Source organism: Protopterus annectens, chromosome 14.part0 (genome assembly GCF_019279795.1).
Source record: "Protopterus annectens isolate FY-2018-M chromosome 14.part0, PAN1.0, whole genome shotgun sequence".
Taxonomy (NCBI): Eukaryota; Metazoa; Chordata; order Ceratodontiformes; family Protopteridae; genus Protopterus; species Protopterus annectens.
Window position 1 is genome coordinate 299,334,794 of NC_056748.1, and position 15,260 is coordinate 299,350,053.

Consider the following 15,260-nt stretch of genomic DNA (forward strand, 5'->3'; position numbering starts at 1 on the left):
CTCCCCATCTCCACAATGCTGTGGGTAGAAACTGTATGTACCTGGGTAATTGACCAGCACATCTAATGGTTATTTCCAAGTGTTGTAGCTATATACTGTATACTCTTGGAATTATGCTAGAACCAACACTCCCTATGCATATCTGTTATGCTTGATATGTGCATCTCAGAATCACTACACCTGACAAATGATGTGTGCAGTGAAGAGAGAGGTGGAGACTACAAGGGACTCTTGCATACATAATATCTAGTATGCACCTGTGAGTTCTCTGTACTGGAAGATGAGGGTTACTGGTCTATCCCCATACTGATACAGACAATGCCACTGTGTTACTGGACTGTGCTACTTGCTTATTGTCATCACAGTCAGACACTGGCATTCTGCTAATTTCAGTCTTATGGTATCCTGTTGTTCTGGAGGCTTCACCAGTGGAAAGTGTGAAGACATAAGTACATGTGACACCATTGTCAGTCCATGCACATATGCCTCTATAATGGTTTACCTTCATAAGTCCGACAGCTGCATCCTCAAAACTGCTGCCATGAACTGCAAACTGCAAATTCACAAAACCGTGAAAATTGAAGCACCAAATAACAAATTCTCACCCCCATTTTAACTCATGGTAGCACTTGTTTCAGCTGTGGAGAGACTGGAAATGTCGACTTTCTATGTTTTCTTGCACATTAGGGAAGTCGGTGAGATGGAATTCGCTGAAACGGTTCACGTATCAGCACATTCAAATGATGTGCTTTTAACTATATGAAGATGAACCATCTATAATAACTTCTGGCAGGCATAGTGCTACACATGAAAATGCAGCTATGACATACATTAACAGATGCACCCTGTCATGAAAATTGTTGCAGCTGCAGAACAGGAGTGTTTGGGAAGCCAGATATGCATTTGGGCCTGGGTCAGTCCTTGACATTGAAAATGCAGTGGCATTCAATATAATGTCTTGTAATGGACATTACTAACCTGGTGCTTCAACTGCTCACACATGGGTTCTCGACAACAGCTCATCAATGACATCCAAGCCACCCCCATGTGTAAGGGTTAAGTCATCTAGCCTGACAAGTTGCACCAAAACTTCCTTGGTATCAGTGAACCATCTCTTTGTTAAACTTGTCTATCACAATGCTCTGTGCTTTTTCCTTTGCATCAAGTATCATATCAATAACTTTTCATCACACCTATTATAGAGACATATTACAGCATGGGAATGAATGGTTAGGCTTCTGAAGTTATTCACATATAGTTAGCCTAGTCAGTATCTATGAACCTATGAACCCGCTGCATCCAGATTCTGCACCAGTTCTTGCTGGTACTGATAATGCTTGTCTGCACTTATACACATGAGGCTCATGTCCTATGTGTGGAGGGCCTGTAGCATTTTACAAGGCATTTCTTTCCTCAGGTGGTCATGTCAATTCATGCACAAATGAGTACAAAATGCATCAGCCAGTGGATGCATATACACAAATATATATGGAACTTCACCCTTTTTGTGAACCTTGTTATCAACTGCAGTTATCACCATTCATGGCCTCATAGTCTCACCTCCCCCACCCATGTGTGTACTGTACTCATTTCTCAGTATAGATCCCTGAAACTCAACCAACCTTGAAGCATATCTTCCTCACTGTTTCCATGCTCACAGTTTGAAACCACTCCCAGCCACAGGTAGATGATACTGTGCCATGTGACTCAAAGGCTTCCAAATAAACCAGACATTTGCCTAACTCTCCCTGACATCCACCACAGGGCTTCTTGCTCTTATTGAGGAACTTTACCAAGTCCTTTCTTAACATTGTGAAGCTGCATGACTACAGAGGCTCTAGTGAAATTCAAGTGCTTCAGAGTTGTATGATTGCAAACTGTGTTGCACAAAATGGCAATGCACATCAAATCCTCATATCATATCATATCATATCATGATAACAAGGTGTAGTAGAGCAGTGGTTATAATACTGAAGACAGAAAGCACCACTGTCTGTGTATCAGTGCTGCTGTGCAATGTGCTGCCCTGCATATTTGTCACAAGCCATCCACATCATGAAGTTTGCACCATCTATGCTTCTGTATATGGCATGTTTTTACGGTGGTGCAATGTTATATTGCACTATGTGACATTTACAAACCTGTGTCCCTGTGTACAGGTTTAACTATCATATTACTCCCTACAGTGTAACCATCACTGTTTCACTAACTGGGAATATCTGGGCTTCTGCATGGTGTGTCAGAAAGAGATCAATTTGTTTTATCCATCCTTCACAGAGACTTGAAAAAAACCTGCTTTGCTGTTATGAATGCCCTTTGAAGAATGTGGATGCCTGCATGAAATGGACCAGGTCTGAGCAATGCTGCTAGTACTTGGCAGCAGTGCCATTATGAACATGATGATTTCAGGGCTGCCACACCATGTTGCCCAAGAAAAAGAGGCACAGTTTTAGGAGAATGAGTCTAAGAAGGTCAGAGCTGTATATACCTTTCCTTTTTAAGTATTAAACTCTTATCTTGTACTACATGCACTGTTGTACATTATGCTTAATACTACAGGTTTTGCTTGTCACTTGCGGAGGAGGATTTAGTGAACATGGTTGTTTGCTGCAGAAACCAGAAGCACATCTCCTAGAAGTGGGATATGTATGGCATTTGTGACAAAATACTGTACAATTGTGACTGCGTTTGTGCCATATGTGTGCAAGCATTTTTTCTCACTGTATCATCTTTCTGCAAATCCAGGCTCCAATCAGCTTGGTAACTAAAAGTTGCTGTTTATGATACTGGGTCGCCAGTGTCTGCCAGCATTTCCTCTCTGCTGGGAAGCTGATCAGAGGTGTTTACTGGTGCCCATCATGTCTGCCTGTTGAGGGGGTGAAGAGTCTTCTTCTAAAGGAGTACTGGAAGAGTCTTCATTGTTTTCCAAGAACCTGTTGCAGGATATTAGATTATTTAGGTTTAGTATTTTCATCTTTTAATTAGAACAGACTTCTGAAAACAAACACTGACATCAACTGAGTTTTTTATGCAAAATCAAAAGTGTCATTTTAATAAATTACAACCAATCTTATTTTAACCATTCACATTTAACTTTTGAAAATAAGACTTTAATATTTATGGTCTCATTTAAATTGCAGGGTTGTTAACTCTGTCCAATTTTATCTGCCAGACTCTTTCCTTTCTAATATAGAGTTAATATCAGCCACTTGTAGCATTTCAATTACATGATGTTACATGATCCATACTAAAAAGTGAACTTTTTAAGATTAACATATTTCAAAAAAAATTATTTATTAATTTATTTTTTCAGACATGCTCTAAGCCAGAAAGACAATTAACAGTGCATAGTTAACAGCAAAACATAACAATAGCAGTATTTACACAGATATACGGAGGATGTAGAGTTAACACAAACGTGTTAACATGTATCCTTTATTAGTATATGAGCCACATAGTAGAAGCATTAGTAACCCACAGCTGATAGAATTATTATTGGAGTAAGAGTTTATCAGCCATGCAGTACACTCTGCTTGAAGACGAAAACTCTTGTGACATAATGGTATAAAAAAAAAATGTGAAGCAAACAAAACTTCCGACTCTCCACGTTGCTTAAACTTTTTATTAATAAAACAGACAAACGGTGAGCGCTTTCGCGTATGCTACGATACGCTTCTTCAGACAATTTAATATGAAAAGTGGCTGCTTATTTATAGGGAGGCATAGCCCAAAAGTAATTTAATTAAATAAATTATTCAGTTAATTAATTAACTGTTGATTTAATCAAAGCAAACCATTTCATAGAGAACTCTCTTAAAGTTGTAAAGCTAACATAACGCAAATGTTAACACATTTGACCAAAGAATGTGAAAATGAACTTAATCATTTGCATTAAATCACATTTTAAAATCACATTAGAACTTTTGTAAAGTGTACTTCATTTTTTTCATGTAAAATACTTTATAACTCATACATAATGCATGGTTCTCTGGTTACTTTAGCCTTTTCTTGGAGTCACATTTGGTATGTTGAATTTTAATAAAATAAAATACAATAAGTTATAATAAATATATAAATACATAAATACATAAATAAATATATAACCATATAAATATGTATAAATATATAAAAATATATATATCAATGTCATAAAATACACTAAATATCATATAAACTCAATCAAATTAAATCATTTAATATATATTTTATATGTCCAAAACATCCAAGAATGCTAAGAAAATTTAACTCATATTATAAATTCATCAATAAATACTTAAAAAATTGAACACTAAAAACCTTTCTTAAATCATTAATTATATTACAATATGGGAAATAGAAACTTCTATGTATACCATAACCATAATATTTGAAGTGAGAAACAAATGAATATATAAATATAAATAATGAAATATAAACTCTTACACTATAACTAGTAAAATTATCTTCGATTATTAAGAAAGGATTTTATTGTGATGTAATTATTTAAGCCTGGAGGACAATGGCCTCTAAGCTTAAAAATCCATTTTAATTCATTCAACTCAAGCAAGTTTGTATAGTCACCACCCCTGTCCGTAACTTCCACTATTTGCAGCACTCTAAATACAAAAAAATGTGATGGATTGGATACTACACTGCAGCACTCACATGTAGCCAAATAAATTAATCCTGTAGTGTCGCATAATGTGACATAATGGTATAGTGAAACAAATTGTCTTAAAAGAAATCTCAGGTTTTAGGTTAGTATCGTAAGAAAAAATGACTAGTTATTTAATTAATAGAGGGTGGTCAGGTATTGTCTTGAAGCAGGAAAGGTGAGAGAGAAGTCTAACACCAATATTAATCCCACTAGACTAGCAGATTACTTGAATGCCACATGTGCTTTAGGCAGAATAGGATGTAGCACATGCTATTTTGAACAACACTATCTCAGTCATCCCCATCAGGTTAGTATGGAATCATTCTCCCCAAGTATTGACCAACTAGTGCCTGGGAGCTTACTACATAAAAAGATAAGTGTTGTAGAAAGGAAGTGAACACAAAATGGTGACCAGCACCTAAAACTAAGGCCACCAATGCAAGGCAGGGCTAAACAAGCAATTTATTAGTTCTGCAAGCTGCACCTGTAAATAAAATGACTGTTCATGTGTCTGCTATCAGCTTACAACAGATGCCAAGAGAAACAGTAGTGATAAAGGTAAGAACAGTGTCTTCTGTGAGTTTGTTTCAAAAAAACTGTTGCCCACACCAATTAATGATAGTTCAAACAGGTGATACCTATACAAAAGACATAGCTTATAGACAATAATGAATTTATTAAGCCCTACACAGAAGTCATATTTTAAATCAATGGTAAATGCATGTTTTTTTTACAAACAGCAAAACTGTGGACTCATTTTAGTTGCTTGTCTTTTCAGCTTTTTCCCGGTAAGGGGTCGCCACAGCAGAACTCTGGTCCGCTAATGATTGGCAGTAGATTTTTATGAAACGTTGAGGTGCCAGCTCGATGCCCAACCTTCAACAAAGGCACTTCCATTTACACACGCATGTCTTTCGAACGCTACCCAACCGCTAGTAAATTAGTATATTACTAAAGAAGATATTCACCAATGACACACAATTATTTACGAACATCCAGATAGTTGTGCTGGCAGTATCTTCCTTTGCTGCAGTTCTATATAAATCATGCTGATATTCACAAATGACATATAATTCTTTACAAAATTCCAGACAGCTGTGCTGGCAGTATCTCCCTTTGTCACACTTCATCCTCCCTCATTGACTCAAGCTAGTTTTTCAAGTGACCCTTGAGAAACATTCTTGAGAGGGATGAGCCTATCTGGGAATACATTACCCCAAACCCTGTCTTGAGATCCCAGCTGCCTTTGCATTCATGACCCCATTACAGTGTTGCACTGTCATATCATATGCCTGCAATCATAGGCTTCACCACAGTCATTTGGGATTTTGCTGGCTGGCTTCATGTAGCCATTTATCTCCCTCAGACTCTTCATCTCTCCTACTACAAATACTTAGCACAATGGCCTGTCTATTATGGTAAGGTTTCATCATGTTAACATGGTACAGTTTGTGCCAGTGCCTCCTGCCTAGCAGTTCTACCATGGAGTTAACAGCACTGACCTTCCTTACCACATTGAAGGGTCCCTCCCAAGCTGATTGCGGCTTGCTGTGTCTGACAAAAATGAGAAACATGACCTGCTTCCTCACAGCATACTCTCTAGCTTGAGCATTCCTGTCATACCAAACCTTTTTCTACTGTTGGGCTTCTACCAGGTTCTCCTGGACCACGTCCATGAGTTCCATGAGCCTAGTTCTGAGGTTTAGGACATATACCTCAACAGACTCCTTGTGGGATTTACACTCATCCTCCCAATCATTGCAAATCAAATCTTGAGGTCCCCTCACCCTATGCCCATACAGCAACTCAAAGGGTGAAAAACCTGTGAATTCCTGGGGCACCTCTCTATAAGCAAACCACAGATGGGGCAAATACATGTCCTACTCCCTCTTAAACTGGTCTGCACATGCCCATAGCATGGTCTTTAGTAAAGAGTTTAACCTCTCCACCAGACCATTAGTCTGAGGATGGAAGGGGGTGGTCTTTTGGTGCTTCACCTCACAGTTCTTCCACAGACAAGCCAGCAGGTCTGACATGAAATTGGCACCTCTGTCAGTCAATATTTCTTTTGGGATTCATACCCTGCTGAAAATCTCTAACAAAGCATTTGCCACCTTTTCTTCCTCAGTAGAAGACAGAGATACTGCCTCAGGGTATCTGGTAGCATAATCTACTAAAACAAGGATATTCTTCTTCCCTGTGGAACTTGTGGTACTCAGAGGCCCCACAATATCCATAGAACGTTCTGGCTTAAAACGCGTGTGTTTGCACATTTTTCACATCGTGCAGCACTGCAAGGCTACAGTTAAATTATTGTAGGTGCCAGAAAGTCTGCTCTTCAAATTTTCCCTTAAAACTAGCTGGTTTCTCAGTAGTACTAAGCATAGCGTAGTAAGTACTAAGTAGCACTAAAATCTGAACCCCTGTGACTAGCACTTGCTCTAGAACCTGCTGGAAAGCACTAGGAAGTCTGAAACAGATACAAGCACTCAGCTCTCTTTGTCAATAAGGAGAAATTAATCATAGGCACTGAACAGCCTATAATTGCAAAGTACCTTGCAAAGGTAAGGGAAAACAGCTCTTAAACTTTACAAAAAAGCACCTAAACAGGCATGTCCAAGGGTCAGCTTCCGGTGATTTCTCCTGTCCACCTGGTGAATCTGGGCATACTGGGGTAATGCAGCAACTGCCTCATGTACACAGACAATCCTCTCCTCCTACCACCCAGCACTACAACCTGCGAGAGATGCACTTACATAGCCAAACTGGAAGCAAAGCTCTCTCCGGCCAAGATTGTGCTAGACAGTCAAGAGGAGAAGGTTAACACCTGCATCACACCACAAGCAACTCATAGCCCTTCAAAACTCACACCATCAACACCCACACATGGCAACACTAAACCCACATATACGGAGGCCCTTAACATTAACCTGCCCAAGCAACAAGGACCTCCGAAGCTGAAACGCAAACAAACACCAGTCACAACCAAATTGACACATAGCTCACAACACCAGTGTGCCACCCAACAACAGCCCCTAAGGCAAAACAATGTACCCAACACTTTAGTCATAGGTGACTCTATAGTCAGGCACACTGATGTCCCACTCACCAAACTGAACAAGGAGAAAATTACATTCAGCTGCCTGTCAGGTGCCAGGATCTGCCACATAACGTATGCACTCAAGTCACTCCACAACAAGTACAAATACGACTCTGTCATTGTCCATGCTGGAGTGAATGACTTGAGACATACCTCCCTGGACTACATGAAAAGAGACAGGGAAGAGCTCTTGGATCATGTCACCCAGGCAGGTATGACCCTAGCCCTGAGTAGCATCCTGCCTTCACCCAGAATGATACCACAGTATAAGGACAAAATGATTGACTTCAACAATTGGCTAAGCTTCTGGTGTCATTCAAAAGGGATCCAGTATTTGTCTGCCTGGGAAGACATGATCAACAAACCACAATGCTTTGCCAGAGATGGTCTGCACCTGTCACCCCTGGGATTCAGGTTACTGGCTAAAGCTCTTGCCACCTCTATAGTGTCTTTTTTAGGCAAGGTTCAAAGGATAAAACCACCACCATAACAGATAGAAGCAGGCAAAATCTGAAGGTAATGCTATTCAATGTTAGACGTCTAAACCTCAAAATGCACTCTCTTGAGGCACTCCTAAAAATGGAGAACATCTATATCTGTGCAGTAACTGAGACCTGGTTCAAGGCTCCAGAGAGCACCCCTGCAATACCAGGCTACAATTCTTACCACATTTTTCAGCCACAAAACCAAGACTGAAACACTAAAGGTGGAGGAGTGTCCATATTCACCAAGGATATTCACACCTCCAGGCTAGTTGCCCAACACAATGCATCTGAAATTCTCCAGGTGCAACTAACACTAGGTAAGACTGCAATCCAAATTGTAGCTTGCTACAGATCCCCAACCGTGCCCCAAGATTCTCACTAAACCTTTCTAAACATACTGGAAAATATTAAGATACAACCAAACACCCTAATACTGGGTGATTTCAACTACCCTGCCATTAATTGGGAAAACTACTCAGGTACCAACTCCTTTTCACAATGGTTCTTGGAATTCATAAATTCCAATGCCCTGGATCAACTAATCCATTGTCCCACCATGGGCTCCAATATCCTAGACCTGGTCATTACCAACATGGGAGATAGATGCTCCACACCAGTGGTCACCCCCTCATTGGTCAGGTCTGACCATAAGCAAATCACCCTTGACATCCCCATCCCACCCCCATCCTCCAGTAAGGAAACCTCCTTAAAAAACTTCTCCAAAGCCAACTTCAAGCTACTGAAGTCAGAAGTGACAAACTTCACAACACCCACGCAGATGGGATCTGGAAGTTCGACTGCAGAATCCTACACTAAGGCACTGTACGAGCACATCCACTCGTGCATGAATCGTGCCATCCCAAATAGAACCAAGATGCTCTTCTCCAAAAAAAGGAAGCCAATCTGGTGGTCCCCTGCTATAAACAAACTATACAACAGAAGGAAGAAACTGCTGCAAAAAAAGAGGAAAATCCCAGGATGCATAAAACTCCCTCACCAGCCTTAGTAATAAGCTGAGATCCCTCATAAAATCTTCAAAAGCTAGTTACGAAAATAAAATTGCCAAAGATTCCAAAGACAACAACAAGGCATTCTATAGTTATGTCAAGAATCTAAATGGCAATGCTCAGATCTGCTCTGAGTTACAACATAATGGCATTAAATATACTGATCCCAAGGATATTACCAATATCCTGGCAGATCGATTTAGTGCCACCTTCACCCCCCTCTCACCCCCTAAAGGACCCATCTCAATGCCAAAAGATTGCCAAATTCTGATAATCACAGCCACACAGGTAGAAACCTCACTCTCCAAAGCTAAGAATACAGCATCCATGGGACCAGATGACATCCCAGGCTGTGTACTACATGAATTACAAAATGAACTGGCACCTCACCTAAGTGTCATGTTTAATCATAGCCTCACTTCAGGCTTCATGCCCACTGAGTGGCGCACAGCTACAGTTATCCCGCTCCACAAGGATGATCCACCTTGGATCCTGGGAACTACCGTCCCATCAGTCTGACAAGCCTGATTTGCAAGGGCATGGAACGCATTATCATGGAACTTATAAACAAAGACATTGGCAACCTTCAAACACTGGACCCCACCCAGTTTGGGTTTGTGAAGGGCCGATCCTGTCTCCTGAATCTGATTGACTTCTTCGAATCAGTTTCCAGAACTGTGGACGAGGGTAAGGCAGTCCACACAACCTATCTGGACCACGCCAAGGCCTTTGACACCATCCCCCACTCTGGAATCATAGATAAACTTACTAAGTTGGGCATATATCCCTACGTCACTCGATGGGTTGATAACTGGCTTACTGACAGAACCCAGACTGTAAAAGTAGCCGAATCCAAATCCAGCTCCAGACAAGTGACAAGTGGAGTACCTCAGGGTTCAGTCCAGGGACCACTCTTGTTTGGCATCTACTTCTCTGAAGTACAGTCCAACCCTAAGGGACCCTGGCTAACAAAGTTTGCAGATGACTGCAAACTGGGAGCCATTATTGAATCCCCAAATGATGTGGATATTCTACAAAAGGGCCTTACAGAAACAGATGCCTGGTGCCAGAGCCATGGGCTCAAGCTTAATGCCAAGAAATGTATAGTTATCCCCTTTGGAAAAAAACATGTACCCATGAATTACCACATAGGTGGCAGGACACTAAACATTGAAAGTATGATGAGAGACTTAGGGACACAGGTGGACAGTGATCTCACTTTTGATAACCACATTGCCACAACAGTCAGGAAATCCTTCTATGTGGCACACCTCATCACTAAGGGCTTTTCATCCAGAAAAAAGAAGGTCATTGTCCCACTGTACTCATCCCTCATTAGACCCATTATATAGTATAATGCCCCATTTGGTATGTACCTCACAAGACATCTGCAACAGCTGGAAAGGCCACAGAAATACCTCACTAAAAGAATCACAGGCCTAAAACAGATGCCATATACTGACCATCTAAAAAAACTCCAGCTATACTCTGTGGCATATCGTCTACTCAGAGGTGATTGCTGCTTAACATACAAGGCCATGTCAAACCCTGAGCTGTTGGACATGCTCCACTTAAAGAAATCCCAATCCCTCAGAGCCACACGCTCCAGGGATCTAAACCTTGTCATCACAATGAACAAAACATGCTGGAATAGACTGCCCATACAGATCAAGCAGAGTGCCTCATTGGCCCTCTTCAAAAGGAACCTTGATGATTGGATGGGAGATAGGAAATTCACCCCGAGGATCATGTCAGTCACCCTGCTAGACAGGGGCCTGGAGAAGTAAATATCGTGGGAAGAAATATCCAGGGAATTGTTATGGCTAGGCTTGCATAGGCCCTAGGGCCGATAGCCTAGTACCAACCTATGAACCTATGAACCTATGAGCTACTCTGCAAAATGGCTCCTCAATCACAGGCAGAGGCACTAAAGAAGCTTTGACCTTGTCTTCTGCCTTGTCTACCTTTTGGCACTGCTCACAGGTCCTGCAGTACCCTGTTACATCCCTGGAAACCCCAGTCCAATAAATATTCTGTAAAATGTGTCTCTTTGTATTCTTTATGCCCATATGACCTGCAAAGGGAATGTCATAGGCTATGGCTAGAAGTGGCAAATGTTAGGCTCTGGGCACTACCAACTGCTGTATTCTCTCACCCTCTAGCTCTCCCTCAGGGGTCTACTCTTTATACAGTAACCCTTTGTCCCAGTATACAGATCCCCCCTTTCCTTGAGAATCAGGTGCCTCCCTGGCTACCTCCATCAAGCTTTGTAATGTAGGGTCTGAGAGCTGAGCGTGTCTCAACTCTCTCTTTGTAACCCTTCCCAGCTCCCCTTACACAGGAAGTCTGGCATCCTCTTACAGCGGTGCCTTCCTGTTAGCTTGGATACTACTACTCACCTTTGTCCTTGCAGTCACTCTGCCCAGGGAACATCAGTACCCACAGGCAGCTGTGACTCACCTTCAGTCTCACTGCTACAGGATAGCTCCCTCCCTGAAGTAGCCACCACATCAGTCCTGGCTTCAAGTATGCGGTCTATCTGGGTCCCTCTCGGGCTACCAGATCCACATGCTTGTCTCCAAGTCTGACTGCATGTAACTGTATGCAAACATGGTACTGCATTATCAAAGTCATTCTCTGTCAGGATATCTGCAGAGATATCCTCAAACACACCTACCTGCTTACTTCCTTTTCCACCCTCCCAGTTAAGGTGAACCCTACCCAAAAGTATATGGAACAGGGTCCCTCCCAAAGCTCTGACTGGAGTAGATTGCCCAAGCAAGTAGTGCTCCTCTTAACCGTTGCAGGCTTCACAATGGTTAGGTCAGAGGCTGTGTCTCTCTTTGCAGTGGCCTGTTTTCCATCTAATAAGATAGAATATAACCTTTTGCGGTAGTTTGGTACCCTTGTTGCCTCTAGACAACTTACTGATGGCATTCTGTCATTCCCACTTGCTGGTTCCCCACCTTTTGTTCCCCACCTTGCCTCTGTGGACATCTGTATACTACATGGCCCCACTGGTTACATTTAAAACATTTAACCATTGGTCCTGGTTGTGTACCAGAACTAGTGTCTTTCCCTGTTACTGGTGGACTCTGTTGGGGTGGTTTAAGCTGCCCACCATGGGCTCCCTTAGACCCATGTGCAGAACTGGGTATCCCTTTCCTATGCAGTGATGCCCTGGTTGTTAAGTATATGTATCCCTTTTTCCCCAACTCATCTAAGGTAATACATTCTCTATCTGCTAACCAGATTCTCATGTCCTCAGGCAAAGTGCTAAGGGCTAGTTACCCAACCAAAAGGTCTGCCAGCCCTTCAAAAGTGGTGACCTGACACCCACTCACCCACCTATGAAAATAAGTGCTTAGTTCACCAATATATTCAAATACACTTTCATCTGCCTTGCATCTATACTCACAAACTTTTTTTTCTATAAGCATCAAGTGTTAACTTAAAACACTCTAATAAACAATTTTTAACAGTATTATAATTTAAGCAATCCATATCAGACAATTTAGAAATAGCAGTTACAGCTTTACCATGGAGTAAGGGGGTTAGGAACTGTACCCAGAGCCCTTGGTGAACATTATTCTCTGTATGAACCCTTTCAAACATAATAAAAAACTATCAAAACTATCACCCTCTGTAAATTGTGAAATGTACTGACCTTTATTTATTCTGGGGTTTGGTTATTCTCTTCCTCATTACCTCCATGACCCTGGTGAAGAGTCAGCATCTCCTCTACATGTTGCCTCTGCCCCTCATTTTTTTTCAGGTTCCAGACATCTCATTCTCTCTGTTGCTTCTAATTCCATTTGCTTCTCCTGCTGCAGTCACTCTGCTGATTCTAGTTCAAACCATTTGGCCTCCAGTTCAAGTCTCTTTAACTCCAAATGGATTTTTAAGTCCTCTGAGGCATAGTTAAACTGTCCATTTTGTGAGAGTTGTACATCCCCAAGGCCAGTCTGGTTGCTGGTCTGTGATGCAATTGTGACTAAGGCTGCAATCATTTCTGCTTTAGTCAGCTTGGCATGCACCAGTCCTTTGTCTTGTCATATCTCAGCCAACTAGCTCCTTGTCAGCTTGTCATACTCCTCTGCTGACATCCTTGCTTGCTTTCCCTGACTAACTAAGCTAACACAAAATAAATAAAACTATTCTGATATGAAACTCTGAATGTCTACTATGTGGCTGCTTGACAGTACAAACATCTTTAGTAACCACTGTTTACAGCCTACAGGAGTTCAATATTCACACCACTGAATCCCAATATGTGGATATCTCACCACTGCCACTAATAAATGTGATGTCCCATCACTGGATCAGTAATCAAGGAGCCTCAATCCTCACCACTGTCAACAGTGGGGGACGTACACTGGGAGGATGACAAGGTACACACACAGTATTTCCAGATGCAGCTCTGTACATCAAGTGCAATTTCCTTTAAGAGCACACAGAGACCACAGTCAGTCAGGGGCTGTTTTTCTCCAGTTTCTCCAGATCCCAATAAGACTCTCCAGTGGCACAGCTATAGAGTTGAGATCTCAGCTGAGTGGCCAGGCCAAGACCTCCAGCACCCTTTCTGTCCAACCAGTGCTTCATGTCCCTGCCCAAGTAGCTGACACACACACACACACGCACACACACACACACACACACACACACACACACACACACACATACACTCTTTGAGGTTTGATTTACACACATACACAGACAAACACACACACACACACACACACACACACACACACACACACACACACACACACACACACACACACACCTGGGAAAGGCTAGCACAGGTTTCCTAGCTATGCCCTCTTTCGCTCAGACTATTAGATAGTTATCCATACCACGAGACAACTCCTTAGCAACTACTTTAAGGCCCTTAACATAGTGTGCCCAATCTTACTGTGTAATGTTACTAGTAATACAAAAGGTAGTTTGACCAAGAACAAGGCTATTAGCAGTGGCCTACATAGTGTCACCAAATAAATATGCAAGTACTTTCAGAACTTAAATATCTCTAGATAGATTAGCCACAATGAAAGGTTTAAATATATTTATTAATAAATAGTAAAAGAACAAGAAAATACTCAGTATATAGTCACAGTGACATCAGAGTTCAAAATCACAGGAAATATTTAAAACAACATTGCAGGACCGTATCAAATAAATAAAGAAAAATATCTAAAATAAGCTTTGCTAGATTCCTGACTATATCTAAGAGAATCATTATACCCTAGTAAACTTACTTAAGAGCAAGGCAGATGTGGTGAATGAATCTTCTAGTTGTTGTCAGGTCCAAGACAGAATACAGAATGCTGTGTCTCACTAAGAGATTTCACAAATTAATATCTCAAATTATTACTGCTGGGATAGCTTGCAGAATGACATCATTTCTTGTCATCTGACTATCTCAGATGAAACCCCCACTGCTGGAAGCTAGCAGTATTTAGCATCTACCTGTAAAAATACATAGATCTCAGATCTTTGGCAGATAGTGAAAGTCATAAAACAATTGTAGTAATTAGTTCATTCCAAAGACAATACAGAAAGCTTCTCAGCACGGACATTGTGTCTGTAGCTGCCATAAAGTAAATTAATTTTAGCTATTTTTCTGATGTTTTGCTGGACTGAAGTTAATCTCCTGTATTCCAGTTTCCACTGATAAAATATATACATTTAAACAGTTACAATATGGCATGTACATTTTTGCTCTCTTCCAGTAGGGCATACTGTGGTTACATTTTAAACAGCACTTTGCAAAACCTTTCCAGCACACATTTCTATTCCAGCAGTTTGATATACACATGACATACAATTCTAATACAGTTACAACACAAGCATCTTATTTAAATCATTTCGATATTCACCAATTATGTATAATCATTTACAAATATCCAGATAGCTTTGCTGGGAGAATCTCCTTTTGTTGTACTTTTTTATAAATCATGTTGATATTCACAAATGAGATATAATTATTTACAAAATTCCAGATAGCTGTACTGGCATTATTTCCCTTTGTC